Below are 22658 nucleotides of genomic sequence, written 5' to 3'. Positions count from 1 at the left end.
AGCTATGAGGCTACATAAAAAGTTCAAAGGCTCATTTGGTCACCTCTCATTGTGTGAGAGAGATATATAAAGAAAGAGAGAGAGCACTATTTGGGCACACAAGAAACAAAGCAACAAGGAGAGCAATTCACACTTTCAAGTTCACAACCATGGCAAGGTACACAAAATCTCGATCCTTAGAAAGATTCCATAAAGCTTCCTTTTTGTTCTTATTACGTAAAACCTGCAGGTGTCAAGCCTACCAACAATATGTTGGATGCTATTGCAGAGAAAGAAGTACAAACTCAAACTTAACTAGGTTTTGGGACCATTGCCACTTTTCCTCCCCAGGGTACTACGATTGAAGCCTTGACCCAAAAGAGATTTATAGTTTCATCACCATCGTCTGTTGATGAAGATAGAAAAGACAACCAAAAGGAGGATGAACCTATGTCTATTCCCATGAGAGCTAGGACAAAGACAACAACTTATTATGTACGTTTTTAACTAATAAACCTTGTACTCAGTCAACTCTTCATCTTATGTGAGCATTTACTCATTTTTGGCTATTTTCTTTTATTTTTTGGATTTATCTTATCCCAACACTTGGATTAATCCTATTGGTCCATAGGAACCTTAATTGAACCATAATCCAGATATTTTAGAAAATCTAGACCCTTAGGCTAAGGTCCTTTATACACATTTTCAATTAATTCCAATTGCACATTGGAAAGTTCTTTTTGAATTTATGTTTTAGGGAAATCCATTTTAGACACAAGGAAGATTTTTATATCCAAAGATATCTCAATTTAGGATTTTCTCTCTCTAGACTTTTTCTCTCTCTAGCCAAAACAAGGTAAAACAAGATCTTTCTTCTGTTTCAGAGAGGGGATTAATTTCAAGAATAGAAGGGGAATTTCTTACACCTTTACACCTCAAAAGCTGGAGGGAGGAATCTTACATCCTACCCCACTTAAAAAACGCGGGATGTCCTCATCTCAGCTGGAGGACAAATCTTTCCCTTAAGATCCAACTAATTCTGGGGTTCCTTATAGTCTGGTCAACCCAACAAAATCTTGGGATAAAGATCCCTTCTAGGAGAGGAACATATAGAACTCATTATTATCAGATAACAATTCATTCAGAACATATCATTCATATCCTTAACACAATAATGGTCCATCATACCGAAAATTTCCTCTGAACATTCCTCCACGAGAATTTCAGTTATGCAGGTTTTCAATTTGTCATCCCTTAATTAGATCCACTGGGTCAAGGGTTAACAGCAGCAATCTATGATCACAATCCACTAATCTTATAGTGATTTGCTGAAGTCATAATCGTCATTCCAGTTACCAATATCATCATTGGGATTTGTCCCATTCATCCTCATTGTGGCTTTGTTCAACTTATCTTCTTTCAGGAGTCATCATCTTTCAATCAGAATCCAAATCAACTCATCAATTCTCAACCACAATTCTAAAATCATATCAACCAGCATTAGAAATCATCATCTGGATAGCATTTTTGCTTATAACTTCAAGGTCTTAGATTTACTCGTATATATTGTCAGTGTTAGTTGTAGTTATACCCACGGTATATACGGGTAATCACAGTCCGTAAATACCATCATATCTAGGCCTCAAGCAAGTCAGGGATTCCATACAATTGCGGTACTTCCATCTGAAGAGCCAATTACCAATTTATGAATCTTTATTTTGAATTTCAATTTGTATGAATTTCATCACACAATTACAATCTTTTACCAGTACTTCATAAATTCTTGACATTTCTTGCTTCTCAGTTGATCCACTTTAGCCAATTCACTTTGATACCAACTGAAAGATCCCTGCTCCTTGCGCACAACGAATTCGAGGGTGCTAGCAGCGGAATTAGCATTTCTTGCATAGGGCAGAGCCTCTCACTCACGGCCTCGCCCCACGGATATCCGGACAAGAGACTAATCCCTCGGTTCTTCCAAAACTGAGCCCGAAAAAAACTTCCCTTGCCCAGAAAGCATGCGATTCCTCTAAGATATTTTTATTCTAACGTAGTCAAGAGCCTTAACTAACCAAACTGATAGATCAAGGAAAAGACTTGCACTTGGATCATAGAGACCAATACTTTTTTCCTCATCGAGAGGCACAGCCGTTGATTCTTTTCCATAGAACAAGGACTATCCGGGATTTACTTCATCTATCGTACCATAACAGAATTGAGTCTCATTTTAGGGATCCATCAGTCCAGTCTCTAACCCCATCCAATCCCATGGGTTACCCAATTACTGTAGTGATGGGATCCATTTAGGAATTTGGTTATGTTTTGTCCCGGGTACCAGAGGGGAAAGAGTTCCCAAGCCCCCTAGCCGGCGCTTCAAGCAAACTTCAAGATAGTCACACCACTTACACACCCAATATGAAATTACATGTTTCACAGATTCAGCTGTCTTTAAAACAAACTTTTAATGAAGCCATAGTATCACTGATCATATCATTGGCAAACCAGAATGCTCACCACCTATCCACTCAGGGACCTTTTCAATAGTTCCTAGCTCTCATAGTATTCGGAAATATATTCACTTATAGAAATCCAAATGGACTCTCCATTGAAGATTAGCAAGATCAACGAGCAGATCTATATAAAAGAGCCATGGACTCATCCGTTGAGAACCAGCAAGGCCAGTCAACCAGATCCATGCCCGAGTTCAGAAAACAACTCTAGCACCTTGATCCATTTTTCTTCCTCGACGCACGCGTGGGTATCTTCGGCGACCCAGAGCCCGAGCACCGTATGGTACATCCACATCCATATCCATTTACATCACATCCTTTCACATATCCTCACATCTCATTCTCGTCTCTTCATTCAGATCCACATCCATTTACATCACATCACATCTTATCACATCCACATCCACATCCACATCCACATCCATTTACATCCATGCACATCCACTCACATCTTATTCACATCGCATTCACATCTTATTCACATCGCATTCATATCTTATTCACATTTAGTAACATTTTCTATTTTCGATACTGATGAGACTTTTCTAAATTTCTGCCAATTGCTTCAAAATTTCACTTTTGATAAATACTCATAATTTGAATTATGCTAAAAATTTCTTTTTTTCCATTTAATTTCTTAGATCTCAATTATCATGGGAATTCCTCTTTTTGCATTTAATTGATTGAATTCTAAATGTCATGGGAATTCCTCTTTTATTATAAAATACATTTATCTAAAATTTCTCTTTTCTTTAATAAAAATATCGATTATTTCAAATGTGCCAAGAATTCCACTTTTACCATTTAAATGATTGAATTCCAAATGTCATGGGAATTTCTCTTTTATCATTTAAATTTTCTCATGCATGAAATAAATTTATCTAAAATTCCTCTTTAAATTTAAATAAAAATATCCATTAATTCAAATATGCCAAGAATTCCACTTTTACCATTTAAATGATTGAATTCCAAATATCATGGGAATTCCTCTTTTATCATTTAAATTTTCTCATACATAAAATAAATTTATCTAAAATTTCTCTTTAAATAAAAATACTTATTATTTTAATATATCAAAATTTTATTTTTCCATTTAATTACATGGATCTCCATTATCATGGAAATTCTTCTTTTTGCATAAAAATAAAATTATCAAAATTACCTCTTTTCTTAATTACTTATTTATGCATAAACACTAAAAATTAGTTTTTCATGAATTTGATGAAAATCATTCTTTTAGCATAGGATGTCCCATCCTAGAATATGGTAGGAAGTGCTCTTTTCACATTATGCATAAAAATGAGTTATGTGTTAATTTTTAAAAATTTTACCATAGCTCTGTTGCTTTTACTGATAATTTTTAATATTTTTAGAAAGAATAAGACTTTGTAGTACCATTATGATAGAATAACTATCATTAGACCTAATTCCAATTTATGGAATTAAATCATAAGTTTACTATAATTTTATTAGCATATAAGCATTAGAAAGCCATTTCTTTAACCTCTAGCTTAACTAGCATAGTTTTTTATTTTTAAATTGAGAATTTATCAATGAGAAGCATCATTTGAATAGAGAATTGGTCATAGGAATGACCATTCTTTTGGGGAGAGAGAGATATACATTAAAAACATCTTAAATTGAGCATAAAGATAAACTTTTTGTGATTAATCATTAGAATTCTTTAGAAAGCTAAATTTGCATTGAAAAACAATCCATTTGAAACTTCTCAAGCTTGAGAGGGGTTGAGAAGTGAAAACATTGAGAATATTAGAGAAAAAACCATGAAATTACATCTTACCTCTTGATTTTACTTGCTTCTCTATCTCTTAGAAGAAGCCCCCAACCAATCAATTGGTTAGTGTGTTGAGAGGAAAGCTCCAAGGATGGTTGAAGAAAGAGAGAAGTTCCAATCTCTCCAAAATGTAGAGGGTTTTTAAGGGATAATAGAAAATATGCTTATTTTAATGTAATATTGGCATGGTCTAGCTCAAAGGTGAGAATACAAAAGAATGAGGGTCTATTTATAGGTGAGGGAGGCCACTAACTGAGTCCAACTAAGTTGTAAAATTTTTTAGCTTCAGTTTGGCTGAATTTGGAGAAGATTTGGATCAATTTGGCTCCCTTTTTTATTTGGTTTGATCCTGGAGAGAGGAGAGATAAAAATATCACACTTTTTTTTAATTAAAAACTCAGCCACGTGTGAAATAGGCGCCTACCTCAAAGTCTCCCCCCTCCTTGCCAAGGTGTCAAAAATGTATCATTATTCCAAAATATCTCATTTTTTCAGTAATATCTCATAGTTTTTAACTAATAAACCTTGTACTCAGTCAACTCTTCATCTTATGTGAGCATTTACTCATTTTTGGGTATTTTCTTTTATTCTTTGGATTTATCTTATCCCAACACTTGGATTAATCCTATTGGTCTATAGGAACCTTAATTGGACCATAATCCAGAAATTTTTAAAAATCTAGACCCTTAGGCTAAGGTCCTTTATACACATTTTCAATTAATTCCAATTGCACATTGGAAAGTTCTTTTTGAATTTCTGTTTCAGGGGAATCCATTTTAGACACCAGGAAGATTTTTATATCCAAAGGTATTTCAATTTAGGATTATCTCTCTCTAGACTTTTTCTCTCTCCAGGCCAAAACAGGATAAAACAAGATCTTTCTTCTGTTTCAGAGAGGGGAATAATTTTAAGAACAGAAGGGGAGGTTCTTACACCTTTACACCTCAAAAGATGGAGGGAGGAATCTTACACATTATAGGTACCCATTATAGATAGGTACCCACTCCATTTTGTAGTCATTGTTTTGACCTTTGTTCACATGCTTCGAGCTTTGTAGTCATTGTTTTGATCTTTGTTCACATGCTTCGAGCTTCCTCGAAGTGGTTCATGTGACTGATTTGATGCATTTGGGGTGTTCATGCACACACTTTCAATTGTTTAGTGTATTTTGGGTGTTCACATGTGCATCTTGTCCATTGTTCATGCACGAGTGATCATTGTGAGCGTTTTGTTCATTGTTTTGACCTTTGTTCACGCGTGCGGGTGGCCATTCAAGCATATTGGTGCTTTTTCCACACACGGTGTGGCATTCTTGAGCACATTTTTGGGGGGTTTTTTTGTTTTCACACTTTTGGGCATTCATATGACATGGGGATCCATTACTACCTCTACCCCTCCTATGATCACCGTGCTACCCACCATCATCGTTCGTCGACATCACTATGATTCCATCCCAAACACTGATTGTGTAGCATCCACTCATGCCCTATCACTCTGGCTCTATGCTCATCATCTTGATTTACCATTTCACGTGAGGAGACGCATATCATTTGCTGAGTTCAAACATACATTTGGCACATCGCGGCTTTGACCTCGAGATCCTTCTTCACATCATGCTATAATGACACATCATATTCATGTCACTTATGGACGCTTGAGCTTGAGATGTTGTTGCCTATCTAGTTTAGACACTTATTTGATGAGGGGGATGTCCATGCTAGATGGTCCAAACGTTCTACACGTGGTGATTCTGTTGAGGATCTATGTGGTTATGTTTATAGGGTTGGTTCGGCATTTCTTGCATGGGATGATGTATGTGGGGACTTGATTAAGTGCCCTACATTTATGAGCAAAGATAACTATATACCGATGGGTATCATTATGACATGCATTCAATGGGTGATGATGTGGATAGTGATGATGATGTTCATGCTATGGCTATAGATGATTATATGGGTGATGATGATTATATGGGTGATGATGATCATATTGACCATTCATAGGATACATTTTTTGAGTTATGGCGTGACAGGTTTGGATCCTTGGAGCACATGGATTGCACATTTAGCCACTTTCGTCACAATCACAGTGGTGTTCACATGGGCCTTGAGAGATTCTATGACTCACCCATGACATTGACTAGCCATCATCTCATTGATTCTCATTTACTTAGACCGACTCATTCATTATATTATGATGGGGATGATGAGGATGATGTTGTATTGTACACACACACATGATGATATTGATGTATCGCACACACATACACATGATGATAGTGATACACGTGCACATGATGCCATTGACACATATGCACATGATGATGATGTATGTGATAGTGATAGTGAGGGTGATGTGTGTGAGTTAGATCATGTGGGCATGATCTCAAGGGCAGAGATGGCAGTGAGCACATCAAGCATTGCGAGCATCATAGAGCTACCTATCTCTATTCCTAGTGATGACCATAGTGATGTGTCCCATGATCTTGATGGGCCTTTGACTAGTCATGATCATTCAGCTAGTCATACATCCCTGGTTATACATAGGGATGACACTTCACATGTTGATGAGTACTTCATAGACCATGAGACGCATAGACCCGAGGTTCTAGTATTAGATATGTTGGGTGACTCATCTAGAGTTGTCACATGTGGAGAGATTTTTGATACAACCACTACTAGTTTTCATAGCATTCCTGGTAGCATTCATGTGGATCAAGTTGTTGTGATTGAGCAGTCATGGATAGTGCATGAGAGTAGTGATGCGTTTGTGGAGGTGATCCATCATATGAGTATGCATATCAATCATATTTTTAGCATATCCTATAACATTGACTTTGAGAGATTTACATTTGATCTAGGTATTTTCTTAGATCCAGTGTTATTGGAGATTGATTTAATGGGATTTAGGTCATGTAGGGACACCATTGATGGAGATTGTCTATACTTTTGGGGATGACCTTAGTGACCTTGGAGATTCCATTGATAGTGAGTTGGTTGATACCACTTATCTCTCGTGTAGACACTTTGTCAATGCTTAGTGATGGTGATATTCATGATGATCCAGCTTTATTTTAGAGCGACACACACATAGAATGTCTTGCACATGGAGATATTGTGCATGGGTCATATTATACTCATAGATACATTGATATGGTATATCATGCCTTCAACTTTTTGAGTGGTGCTACATGTGATGGTGGCATGAGTTCACATTTAACTTTACATGAGGTCGACCTTGAGATATGTTCTTTTGGCTCCTATGGATGTCGACACGAGCCCATGTTCTTTGGAGCCATGACATTTTTCTTTGGATGCATTCTTTACCATTTGAGGAGCATAGTTTTTGGATATATGGCTCGACATTTAGATGCATCTATGACATATTCCAGTCTTGGCCTACACGATGATTATTTTGTGCTGGGACCATTTGACATTTTGGCCAGGGGTTTTGAGCTTCTTCCGCAGATACCTTTCGTCCCAATTCACATTGTGGTCATGAGGACGGGTTTACACATTTTCCTTTTGACCCTAGAGCTACTATCTCTTTGGAGTCAAGCTTTCCTTTTGATCCAAGAGCTACCATTACTTTGACTTCAGAGTTGAGCTTTCCTTTTAACCCAGCATCTACTACCATTTCAGCTTCGATGGTTTGGGATGTATACCATACATATCCCTTTGATCTTGGAGGATACCCGACTAGCTTCGTCATCATCGACAGTGGTTCCTTATCCTCTCCACACTTGCATCACATTATCATGGGACCACTACCTTGTATCTTGCATGCCTCGGATTTCCTTCGATCCAGGCAGTTGCATAGATAGCTTCATCATCGATGGGAGCCCTTTATCCTTTCTATTTGACCCTAGGGGTCATATGATTCATGTATGCGTCTTTTGCTACATCGACATTCAGTCATGGATGTGACTTTTGGCTCTTGTACACATAGCCACTTATATATGTTTTTTCTTTGGGCACGACCACCCTTAAATTTCAAGGACGAAATCATTGTAGGAGGGGATTTTTTGTAATGAAGTAGATTTGGTTTCACATGCACATGGGGAATGGGGCCTAGGCACTTGGGCTTAGGGAAATTTACATGTGTACTTTGGAGGGCCTTGGGCTATATTAGGCATATGGCTCATTGACATTGTACCTTTTTTATCATATTCACTTTATAGACATCTATGTCTTCTTAGCGCTCATGCCCAAGCTTTCATGGCCTTCTTGGCTATTGTCCTAGGATGGTGACCCACACCCATGTTAGTCCATTCTTTGAGTGGCCAACCCTAGTCTCTTGCACTCTCACATTACTGGTCACAATAGATGGCCCTGAACACTTTTGGCCAACATGATTGGCCCAAGCTTTCATGGCCTTCTTGGCTATTGTCCTAGGATGGTGACCCACACCCATGTTAGTCCATTCTTTGAGTGGCCAACCCTAGTCTCTTGCACTCTCACATTACTGGTCACAATAGATGGCCCTGAACACTTTTGGCCAACATGATTGGAAGATAAGCTTAATGTTGTGATATGCACAACTACTCCAAATCATAATATCTACAAGTTGCCTGACATCCCAGAGAAATTGTTCCATATATTCTTGAAGAAATCACCATAGTCAATTGTTGAGTGTCTTAATCAAGATTCGTAGTGACACCAGAGGCTGTGGACTGTTCGGTCCCTAAACTCACTTCACGAGAGCAATCCATTTAGGTCTAGGATAACCAGCTTCTTGTTCTTGACATAATTGGGTACAACAATTATCCATTCGAGGCCATGTGATGATAGCTCCTCAAAGACTATAACCGTAGTAGGTTCATTAGGCTCCTCAACAGGTTCAGTAGGTTCATCATGTGATTCATGTGTAACCTCCTTAGGTTGTTCTTCAACTACTAGGACATTACACTTTGGATCTAACACCAATAAAGATATCCAAAGATACTGTTGGAATTAAACAAACATATTAAAACATCGCTACCTTCAAGGCTACCAATTTTCAATTCCATAATCTCTTTAAATTCGGCACACCACTTGGGTACCGATATGTTCTCATTATGTCTCTCATCCTCGCTAGCACTTTCGATATTGTAATCTCTTCAATAGCTAGAGAAAAAAAACACTCTCGTATAATATATCGGCAATAACTTTAAAAAAATTGCTACATCACATTACATCAACAAGAAAAATGATTTTTCATTATCATTGAAAAAATCTAGCAATACATAGCTTTTTAGCTCGGACTACAAGCAAGGCTATTTAGCACTTTCTAGGTTACAAGAAGGCTAAAAAATGTTTCGGCACTTTGGTTTGGGGAGTTTACAGTCAAGTGGTTGCTTTTGAATTTTTTTCCCAATAGATGTGGGATCCTTGCTCTTTTTACCCGCATATACAAGCTCTTGATTGCTTGAAACCTTCATTTTCTTCTTGGGTGTCACACACTCCTTGAGGCTCACATCTTTGCTTTTCTTCTTCCTAGTGGCAACTCCAGCTTGTACCAAATCTATTACTCCTACAATAGCATCCAGGTCTAGGCTATCTGACAACTCTTTGCTCTTTTCTGTGGTGAAATTAACTGGCACTTTCATAGCTAATGATTCTTTCTTCTTTTCTATGGGCAGAATCAACTGACACTTCCATAGCATCACTGAATTTGTTTTTCTCTCTACTTGAATGAACTGGGACTTTTGAATTTTTCCCTTCTATTAATTCTCTTCATGCTTTGTTGTATCGTATAGTTGTTTCTGTAAACCATCCTTCTCTCAAAGCCACCGTGACACATGCTATCATTCTCGAGCACGATGACCCAGCTTGGGAGTGTGCTGCAAAAAGAGGCAATGTAGTAAAGGTCAAAATAAATAAAATGACGATTCAAAGAGAAGTAATTAGAAGGAAATTTCACATAGTATATGTGCCATCATAAGGAGATTCTTCCATGGGAATTTTCTCTCCTTCTACATGGAAAATTTAAAGATTATCAAAAAATGAACATTAAACAAACTTGATATGATGATGGGTGCCAACATCTAGTACTCGTGCCAATATGCCCATCTACTTGTGTAACTCTAGGTGTTACTAACTTCAGAACATCACTGAATGTTTGCTCACATTTAAGTGACAAACAGTTGCCAACATCTAGTACTCGTGCCAATATGCTCATCTACTTGTGTAACTCTAGGTGTTACTAACTTCACAACATCACTGAATGTTTGCTCACATTTAAGTGACAAATAGTTGCTGGCATATTTACAAGTTGTTGAAAAGCAAAGTGGATGGTATGGGTATCGACATGGCAGCATGTATACACCAGTAATAATGACCTCTTGGATGATAGAAATGCCTCAGGCAACACATTCATCCAGGGGTTAATAGTGTTACCAATAGAACCCAACTGCACACGAGGTTTGATAGGAAGGATCGAGATCCTCGTATCCTTCAGTAGTCTCCACAAACCTAATTTGGTGGGCTATTGCCACTTCCACATCCCATGATAGGGTGTCAAAATAAAAATTTGTTAGTGCTTTCCTCCAATATAATGGTTGGCCCGGTACCACTTTTAAGTGGTTAGGAACTACTTGTTAGTGGTTGTGCACTGCTTTTCAGTGCACAATTGTGCACTACTTTTCAATGGGTTGGGCACTACTTTTCAATGGTTGGGCACTGCTTTTCAATGGTTGGGCACTACTTGTCAGTGGTTGTGCACTTCTTTTTAGTGCACAATTGTGCACTACTTTTCAGTGGTTGGGAACCACTTTTCAGTGGTGTAATACCACTACTTCAATTAGTGTTGTGGCACCACTTTCTAGTGGTGTAATTTACCACTTTTTAGTCCTAGTACACACCACTTTTCAAATGTGAAATACCATAAAAAAGTGGTAGTTGAAAAGCACTAAAAAGTGATCTAAGCTAGTACAAAAAAATACATGCCTGCAATTCAGCTACCTTGTTTCCTCGCACTTTATGATTTGTAACTTCATCATTGAATCCCATGTCTCTCAATGCCTCCTTTTTTATTGATATGATGGCCTAGAGCTTAATAATCTCATCCTCGTTTGGAACCAACCTAGCCTTATGTAGCTACAACTCCTCCATATCCTTCTTCAACTTTTACAGTATCTTGTTGGCCCCCCATAGCACCCCAGTCTGCTCATCTCTGCCTGTTTTTTACTAATCTACTATAATTTTTACCTCATCAAGACATTTTCTCTTCCCTTTTAACTTTGCAACCACAATATTCATCATATTATTTGCAGCTGATAGGTCTGCACTTTGAGGTAAGTACCATTATGCAAGATGTAGACATTCCAAAAGTTGACATAGAGCCAAATGCCCTCTCAAGGCTAGGTCTCTTTCCACCTGTCAAAAATTTAGGCTTTTAATCACCCTCATTCATAGATTTGGTTTCTCCATGTGACATCCATTCTTCAAGGTTGACTTTAGGTGCAAAGCATGGTCTATTACTCAACCTCCATTTCTCCATCTTTCTTTCTAGCTTATTTTGTTGGCGTATTGTTTTGATGACACTCTCAACAAACACAATCCATGCCACTAAGTTATCGAAGTTTGCACTACTTTTGCACTTTTGCCATGTGAATCCGCATATAAAATCTACACCAAGTTCACTGTTTCGAGGAGCTCCCTGATACACTTTGTGATAAAAAAGCACACCTTATTCATATAATTATGGCCTCAACCCCTTTAGGTGGTGTTTCTCATTAAGGTACCACTTTAGAAGCCATACAGACAACCACTGCTTATTATCGGTGAAATCATCCACCATCAATGAGGAGCTTTGGGTCTTGCCCTACTAAGCTCATCCCATATTCTAGATTAAAATCTTCCTTTGTCATACAAAACTTTGTTTTCCTGGGAAAAGACACTCTTGGTACAGTCCACCCGATTGTAAAATTAAATATACATGTTTACAAATCAACCAAATTTGATAAATAAAGCTGCTACAAACACAAAAACCAATAAGAAGACCTGTTTTGATAGATGAGTCTAGTATCATGCTCTTTCTCTTGGTAGGTGTACCCTTTGAATCCTTTCCTTTTGTAGGAGTTTTCATCCTAAGGAAATAGAAACATAAAATTAAAATATGTATATGCATGATTAAACATGCATTCATATGCGCACATGTACAAAATAACACACCCTCGGTAGCTCACTGAATCTCCACACAGCACAATAATGCATTTAAAGAGAAGACTGTCGCACACAAATGGAAACAAAGAAAGAACACTGATGTACCTGTTCTAAGCACACAAATGGAAACTGATGCAGCTAAAGAGAAAAGTGATGCAGACAGGGCACAACAAAAGGACACCAATGCTTGTGAACAACGAGATAGAAAGAGAGAGAACATGGAATGGGGAGAGAGATAGAGAGAGATTGAGTAACGACGTGCAAATATTAGGTACATGCAAATATTAATGAGTACAGCTAATCGTGTTACTGAATCATTAAATGTTACGGCCCACAAATTTCACCTCACACAATTTTGACCGCCCTTTTTGAAATTTTAATTGGAACAAAAGTACCCATTTTTTCAGCCCCAAAAACTATGTACTTTTAAGAAACAAAAGAAGGCCGGCTATACGTACTTTCACCCAATCACACTTTTCACCTCATTGTGCTCCTGATTGGTTAATACCCATGGTGCCTTTGGTAGAACCTTGTTACCACTCTCATCTACAATTAGCCATGCACTTTGAAGGCGTATAATATTTTGTAAGTCATCCCTTGTACCCTTACTATCTCTTTTACCAATGGTCCCAAATATTTGTTACCACATTCTTGAAGATATGCATGGGGTCTAAGAGATGATTAATCTTCAACTCACACAAATATGGAAGTCAAAAGAATATTGAGTGTCTTGACATCCCATCGGGTGGTGGATTTGGGGTGCTCCTCCATGGTGCAAACCAATCTCTACCTCTCATCACAGAAAGTGGTGAGACATCATGTGGCACATCCTTGGGATGTGACGAAGGGAGAAGTTGATGATGTTTGTCATGCACCACCTTCTTTAGTGTAGAGGGTCTTCTGGAAACAAGTGATAGTACACAAATCGGACATGCATGATGTCTAGAGGTTTCCAAACCTATTAAAAATTTAAGACAATTGAGAGGTAGAGTAACACACGTTTAAAGTTACAAAGTTTAAGTATATACCTAAGCGCTCTAAGAATCCAGGATAGTCATGCATCATCTAAAGAAAAATAAATTTCACCTCCATATCATGCCTATTTATTGGCGTTGAGACATCATGCACTTTGATACATCACCATAGTGTCTCAAGCTTCTCAATCTAAGGCTCGAGGTACACATCCATGTTTACTACCTTATACTTACCTCTTCTTGACTGCCACACATGGAGGGAGTTTGTAACTCACTAATATAATACGCCAAGTACACCATGATGTGGACTTGAAGCCGAATGGGTTGACGCCATCCATGCCCAAGCCAAGACGTAAGTGTGACGGGGCTCATCTTTAAACTTTGGCCATTGATGCTCCACATGTGGCCACATTGGTCACAATCATCTAATGATCCTGATGATGCCATGTAATGAGCTTTGCAATCCCCTTACATTTAAACATGTGTTGCAAGGAATGTTAAGGAAAGTGTCTCAATACCTTTCAGGAAATTTTGTCTCCTCACAAATCATCTCTATATCAGCACTCTCCAAATTAGAGTTTCATCTTTATTAACCCCTCTAAATATCATGCAATAGGGACATCTGTGTATTTTTGTATAATCCATACCTAGCATAGAGAGCAATTTATGAGACTGGAAATGGATTTCAAGGAGAAAGAATCTTCTTGAGAAGCCTACAATATAACATAAGAAATCACATGTTAAAATATCTACAAGGAGAGTATAAAACAAGAGACATTTTCTATTTAGGAGAATATATTGAGTGGATCTTACCCAGACACTTTCATCACTCCATCCATAAGTTTTTTACAAGTTTAATTGCTCCAAGTTTGTGCAGAGTGTAGAGTACCAATATCCCTCATTCAAAGGGGTGCTTGCCTCTCTATATGCAAGGTTTTCTCATTATATGACATTGGATCTTTCTCAACATTATCTATAACCTCCTCTTCAAAAAAATCATTCACCATGTCTTCTATGATGAGATCCTCTTCCTCCTCATGTGGAAATCATGGAGACACCTAATTCATCGGATGGAGAAGATGATTCTCAACACCATGACTTCCTTCTGAAGCCTTGCCACCTTTTACAATCTACCCGACGTCATGAAATGATGTGGCATATTTTGTAACACTCTCCTATGGTTCTCCTCCATGTCATCATCACACTTGGTCATGTCAATGCCTCATGAAGCCATATGTACGTACATGATCAATTGTTATATGACATTGTTGTTTATAGGTAGGCCTTGATGTATTCCTCCACATCCACATTCATACATCCACATCTACATCCTCATCCATACATCCACATCTACATGCACAATCACATCCCTACATCCACATCTATATGCATACATCCACATCTACATGTATACATCCACATCCATATCTACATCCATTCATCCACATCCACATTCTCATCCACACATCCTCATTCATACATCCACATCTACATGCACAATCACATCCATACATTCACATCTATATGCATACATCCACATCTACATGTATACATCCACATCCGTATCTACATCCATTCATCCACATCCACATCCACATCCACATCCACATTCTCATCCACACATCCTCATTCATACATCCACATCTACATGCACACCTCCACATCCACATTCATACATCCACATCTACATGCACAATCACATCTATTCTTTTACATCACATCTATTCTCGCCCTATCACAACCCATATACATCTTATCCCATCACATACACTTCTTACCTCATCCCATACACATCTTATCACATCCTATCACATCTCATATGCATCTTATCATATCCTATCATTTCTCATATCTATTTATAGAATACAAGATTTCTTTACGCATCTATTATGCATAAATTCCGTTTAAGGAGATAAAAATCAAACTTTTATGCATCTTCCTATGCATAAATTCATTTTAAATGAGAATGACACTTTGAATTAAAATTCATCTATGCTTCGTACCAACATCCAGTTCATTATCGCTTTTAGATATTTTCAATCAGACCACAAGTGAACATATATTAGCATATAAAAACACATATGGTACCCAAAATTTACAGGCCCAGGGTTTCACTATTTTGCACCATTGCTCAGCACTGAAACTAGAAGAATGAAATTTTGCTGCTTAGTAATGACCTGCAAAAAAGGCTTGCATAGGATTTATGCACAAGCTTTATGTATAAACCTTTATGCGTAGGTTCTAAGCTTTATGTAAGATCTATGCACTGAGCTTTATGCATAGACTATAAGCTTATGCATAGGCTTGCATAAAGAATATACATAAAGCCTATGCATAGGCTTGCATAGGCTTTATGCACAAGATTTATGCGTAGGCTTTATACATAGGCTCTAAGATTTATGAAAGATCTATACATAGATCTTTATGTGTAGGATCTAAGCTTATGCATAGGCTTTATGCGTAAACCTTATGCACAAAGCCTTATTATGCATAGGCTTTAAGCATAGGCTTCATTGTATGAAGCAAAGTGATTAGTAGAACATTTAATAAAGCTTAAATGAAGCCTATGAATAAAGATTCATATAAGCTTTATGCATAAAGCTTACATGAAGCATATGCATAAAGCTTCATGTAAGCTTCATGCATAAAGATTGCATAAAGCTTTATCCGTAGGTTTCATGCAAGCTTTATTAGATGTGCTACTAGTCATTTTGTTTAATTTTATGTTTTGTATGTCTTGCACTAATCATCTCCTTCAACTTCACAAAAATGAGCTAGGTTCTCTTTTTCTCGTAATCGTTAATGTAATATCGTTGTTTATGCAACCTTGGGTGCCTGGTTTAGGTTTAGTTTTATGCAAAATTTATACAACCTTGGGTGCCTGAGTTAGGTTTAGTTTTATGCAAAGGCTTACATCAAGCTTAAGCATAAAGCCTACTCATAAATCTTATGCATAGGATTGCAAAGGGTTGCATAAAGCTTTATGCATTGGCTCTATGCATAGGCTTGCATAAAGCTTTATTCATGGGCTTTATGCATAGACTTGCATAAAGCCTATACATAAATCTTTATGCATAAAACTTTATGCGTAGGCTCTAAGCTTTATGCAAGATATACGCATAGAGCTTTATGTGTAGGCTTAAGTTTATGCATAGGCTTTATAGGTAAATCTTATGCAAGCTTTATGCATAAATCTTATGCAAGCCTATGCAGCTTTCACATAAAGCCTATGCATAAAGCTGCATAAAGCTTTATGCATAGGCTCTAAGCATAGGATATAATCTTTATGCAAGCTTTGTGAGTAGGCTCTAAAGCATAGGCTTTATGTAAAGGCTCTATGAATAAAGATTATGCATAGGATCTATGCATAAAGCTCTATGCATAAGCTTTATGAGTTGGCTCTATTCATAAAGCTTATGCATAGGCTCTATGTATAAATCTCTATGCATAAAGTTTTATGAGTAGGCTCTATGATGTAAATATTTGGTACAAGCAATCCTTGGTAACATGTTCAACAATGCCTACAAGTCACACATGTTTTATGCATAGGCTCTATGTATAAATCTCTATGCATAAAGTTTTATGAGTAGGCTCTATGATGTAAATATTTGGTACAAGCAATCCTTGGTAACATGTTCAACAATGCCTACAAGTCACACATTTACTAGACGGATGCTCCTTTACTGCCGCATGCTCTCTGACCCATCAAGCATACTACACTAGGGAGCTCTAGACTTCAGTGTGTCACCCTCAGGGTTGCACACAGACAATAGCTCCAATGGAGCTCTAGAGCTCTAGGCTTCAGCATGTCAACCTCCGGGTTGCACACAGACAACAATTTCAATGCAGTCTCTTGCTTGTCTTTTGCGATGAAGTCTCTCTGGAAGCTCCATCCCGAAAGAGGACAACTAGATTCAGCAACAATAAAGAATCTAGTTCAGAGAACATCTCTGACCAGGTCAGCAAAAGCGAGCAAGAGAGGATAAGCAAAAAACCAGACAAGGGAATACAAATGGCATTGGTGCATGGCATGGAACCATGGAAATCCTCCACAACTTAGACTCGACTAGATGAGCAGCACCCAAACCCTGGTAGGGGTGCCAGTTTGGGTCCTCGAAAAAAAAAAGATCTTTGTGGGAGGTCTAGCTGCTCACACTGTTACTGAAGAGGACTTCAAGAATTATTTTAGACAGCTTGGAAACATCACGGATGCTATTGTGATGTATGATCATGGCACAAAATGACCCAGAGGCTTTGGTTTCATGTCATTTGATTCTGAAGATGCAGTTGATAATGAGCTAAACTAGAAGATGGTGGAGGTAAAGCCAGCTGTGCCAAGAGGAATTTCAGCACCTGGACAAAGAAGTGTAGGAGGTGGATATGGGGGTGGTGCTAGTGCTGGCCAAGGTGGCAACAAGGAGGGATATAATTCTAGCCCGAGTAGTAACACATAGATTTGTTGGGACTCCATCCGGAAGAGGTGACTATCCCCCTTAAGAAGTTTTTGGCTACGTCTTTGGATCTGGTACAAGTTATGGGACAACCATGAATGGGGGCTATGGTGCAAGTGGGTATCTTGGTGCTACTAGATATGGAGGGGTGTTGCAGAGTATGGGGGTTATGGCAATGTGGCACCTACCCGCTCTGCTGGTCATGGCAATACGGGAGGTTATAGAACAACATCCACAGGAGAGTATGGGAGTACTCCTCCACATCTCCATCTCTTAATTAAGGCATAACAAGAGTTACGAAATATGCATAACTGGGGCATAATCATAGGATCTTATTATCCTCTCCTCTTCATACCAAATACAATGGGGAGGGGTGCTTCATATAGAAATGGATGTGTGACTCTTGGGCTACTCCACTAGCCCACTCTCTAGTGTAACCCCCAAGCATGTGGGTTTTCTCCACTCTCCTATGTAATCTCTGTGGGTGTTGCCCACTCTCCTATGTAACCTCCAACCACTCCTCATGCTTGTAACCCCTTTTCTTGAATAGACAATTACCCCTAATGAAGCAATCCCACTCTATCTTAGTGCTAATGTATAAGGATGCTACTAAGGGTGTGTGTACATGGAGTGCATGCACACACGGGCTAACACTTGGCACACCCGGTGGGTCGTTCCCAATCCAACGACTCAAACCCACAAGCATACGGCCATTACAGTGTGGTGTATATAACATATATCATAGTGTAAGTATAGTGCAACCATTTTATGGCAATATGATAGGGTTGGGAAACCATCAAATACAATGCCATCCACACACGATCGTATAATAAGACCATGTCTCCACAAGTATGTCCACACTCCACTTGCACGGAGAAGACACATCACAGGGATAACACCACTCATCAAAAAGATATGTCAATGAAACTCCAGTATCTTCTACATGTTGATGTTCCATAAATGGCACATCACCTAAAAATTGAATCGATGAACATGGCACACCATCACCATAAAACCATGTGAAATAGCACAAGAGTGTGTGCATAAGCATAAAATAAAGCACTCTATCCATATATGGACATTGCTTTGTAGGTTGAACAGGAACCCTCAATCCATGCTCTACTGCATCATCTACAAAGGTATCTCTATTGACATCCACTTCATCATCTCCAAGCAACATATCCAACCATTCGATATCATCATCATGATTGAAGAATATCATCTTGTGCGCTTTTGCCGCACAGGTCGTAGCTGGGGACTTGCCGGACACCGTATGCGAGCCACAAATGGCTGCAAGCATACAACCAGGAAGGCAAGCTCAAAACAGAATGCAAAAGGTGTGTCACTCACCGCTTAACTGCCGCCTTGAAGGATTCCCGCGTCGCAGCCGTGAAGGAGGAGCCACCGTCGCCGCTCTATCGCCTCACCGCCGCCGCCGTGCCGCTACACAGTGCGCTCGATCGCTCTCTCACTCTCTCTCTCTCTCTCACACACACACGCAGGAGAAGGAAACCAAAGAGATAAGGCAAGAGCACTCTTCTATTCACAACGCATGAGAATGAGGATTTTAGGGTTACATTTGACTCATATAGGTGACTTGGCCGTTCACACTTGGGCGCCCATACATGGCCGGCCGACCCTAACCCTTATCCTACTGATATCCAAGGTGCGCCTCTCATCGGCGATCACCCAATCCCTTCATCCTTAACATATGGTGCCGACAAGCCCGGCCCATGACTCACATGCTTGTCTTTTGTGAAGAAGTCTCTCTGGAAGCTCCATCCCAAAAGAGGACAACTTGCTACTGAGAGGGGACGAACATGAAGACACCATGGATCATGGATTTGTAGATTTAGCAAGAAAGAATCTAGTTGAAAGAACGTCTTTGACCAGGTCAACAAGCTAGCAAGAGAGGAGAAGCAGAAAGCTAGACAAGGGAATATAAATGGCATTGGTGCATGGCATGGAACCATGGAAAGCCAAAGTGTGAGGGCCATTGCCCTAAGAGGGAAATAGAGAAAAAAGAAGAAAGAGAGGTTTCCATTCAATCTTCCTCTTAATTAAGGCATAGTAAGAGTTACTAAATACACATAATTGGGGCATAAGTATAGGATCTTATTATCCTCTCCTCCTCATACTAGATACAATCGGGTGGGGTGCTTTATATAGAAATGGGTGAGTGAATCTTGGGCTACCCCACTAGCCCACTCTCTAGTGCAACCCCCCAAGTATGTGGGTTTTTCCCACTCTCCTATGTAACCTCCATGGGCATTCCCCACTCTTCTATGTAACCTCCGACCACTCCTCATGCTTGTAACCCCTTTTCTTGAATGGACAATTTCCCCTAATGAAGTAATCCCACTCTATCTTAGTGTTAATGTAAGTGGATGCTATCCTGCCCACTAAGGGTGTGTGCACATGGAGTGCATGTACACACGGGCTAATATCGACTTTTTATGAGCCTATGTCCACACATTGTTATCGGTTTTGTTCAACTATCTCTCATCCAACATGATGAAAACCAAGTTCACAGACTTACATTAGAAAAATTTCAAAGTTCAAACATTAACTTTAAATCATCACAAAATTGACATTAACTCGAAGGGATGGAGGTGTCATTACACTGCTTTCATTAGGCGAGGTTGGCTAAGGACAAAAGATACATCATGTTCTGAAAGCATGGGCTGATGTATAACCATCTACTTCTTTGCATGCAAAGGAAAAAAGAAGGAGGCCATCGATGAAAACCTAATAACTAACAGGGAGGGAGGTGTCATTACATTGCTTTCATTAGGTGAGGCTGGCTAAGGACAAAAGATACATCATGTTCTAAAAGTATGGGCTGATGTATAACCATATGCTTCTTTGCATGCAAAGGAAAAAAGAAAGGAGGCCATCGACAAAAACCTAATAACTATAAGGGAGGGAGGTATTATTACATTGCTTTCATTAGGCAAGGCTGGCTAAGGACAAAAGATACAGCATGTTCTGAAAGTATGGGCTAATGTATAACTATATGCTTCTTTGCATGCAAACCTAGCACATTGATATATATGAAGTGTAAGAGTTTACATATGCAAGGAATGGCTTTTTCTTTTCCTCTCTATTCTAAAGGTCTCCTGTCTGCAATACTACCAGTCCAGTGTACCCATGCAGCTGTATCTCTGTACCAGCCTCATAGAAAAGCCCATAATCAATTATGGACTTTATGTACCTGAGGATCCGTCTAGCCACATCCAAGTGTGGCTTCCTAGGGGCCTGCATAAACTGACTCACAAGTCCAACAACATAGCTCAAGTCTGGCCTCGTAAATGGTCATGTAGATCAAACTACCCACTATGTGCCTGTATGTAGTGGGGTCCTTCAAAAGCTCACCTATATCTACAAAAAAGCTTTGTGTTCTGCTCCAATGGCACTAAAATAGGCTTACAGCCTATCATAACATACTTGGACAACATGTCCAAGACATATTGCATCTGCTAGAAAAATGCCATGAGGTGATCTCACCACCTCTATGCCCAAGAAATACCATAGCTCACCTAAATCCTTCATCTCAAATTTTTGATTCAAAAGCATCCTGACATCATGTATGTCTGTATCACTAATCAAGTCATCCACATAGATGACTAATACCATGATCCCTCTATCTTTCTTTTCACATATAGTGAAAAATCTACATTGGATATCTGAAATTCAATGGTAACAAGATACTCCCCGATCTTGTCTGGGTGCCTGCTTCAAGCCATACAAGGCTTTGTGTAACTTGCACACAAAATCTGGATGTGCATCACTCTCATACCCTAGTGGCTGCATCATGTACACTTCTTCTTGCAAATCACCACGCAAGAAAGCATTCTGTATATCCATTTGATGTAAAAACCAACCCTTTGCTGCAGCCATAGCAATGACAGCTCTCACGGTTGCCATTCTTGCAACCGGGCTGAATGTCTCCTCATAGTCTATGCCATAAGTCTGCGCATAGCCCTTGGCAACCAATCTTGCCTTGTACCTGCTCACTAAACCATCAGCATTGTGCTTGAGTTTATACACCTGCCTTCTTTTCCTTAGGCAAAGGTACTAACTCCCATGTTGCATTTGCATCCAATGCTACCATCTCCTCATCCATGGCATCTTCCCATTTTTTAATTTCAATTTCCTGCTCAAAGCAAGTGGGCTCAACCTCCTGTATTTCTTTTACCATGTAAGCATAATGATGGGATGTATATCCATCATATCTCAACCTGTCAACAGGGTATCTAACCCTCGTAAATCTGCGTACACCTGGATTACTACCAGGTGTCCTCAAAACAGCCCAGGTTCTCCTCACACCAATAGTAACAACAGACGGAATGCCAAGCTCCTCATCTCACGGCTCTACTCAGAGCCACTAGAATCACCATCCACATATGAGTGACATGCTGACATATCAGGCACAAAAGGTTGATCTACCTTTTCCTTCCCTTTCCATGATACATGTGTACCTGCATCATTCCTTAACTTGCATGACCATGGGCTAACATTGGATCCACTGCTCGAGGACTCCCCAGGTCGACTCAGCACACCTATGATTGTTGCTCTACATGTGGTGCAACATCATAACTTCGTACATCTGCATCTTCTGTTGCCTTCACTATTGGTGCATACCAGCTACTCATCTCATCAAAGACAACATCTCTACTTACTCGCATCTCAAGAGTGGTAGGGTTATAGCATCTATAACCTTTTTGCTCCATAGCATAACCAATGAAGATGCATTTCTCTGCCTTTGGATCCAACTTTGTTCTCACTTCATCAGGAACATATAC

Source organism: Cibotium barometz, chromosome 55 (assembly GCF_041138505.1).
Source record: "Cibotium barometz isolate CiBa-2024 chromosome 55, ASM4113850v1, whole genome shotgun sequence".
In the NCBI taxonomy this organism is placed as follows: Eukaryota; Viridiplantae; Streptophyta; class Polypodiopsida; order Cyatheales; family Cibotiaceae; genus Cibotium; species Cibotium barometz.
Note: the sequence above shows the minus strand (reverse complement) of the source record.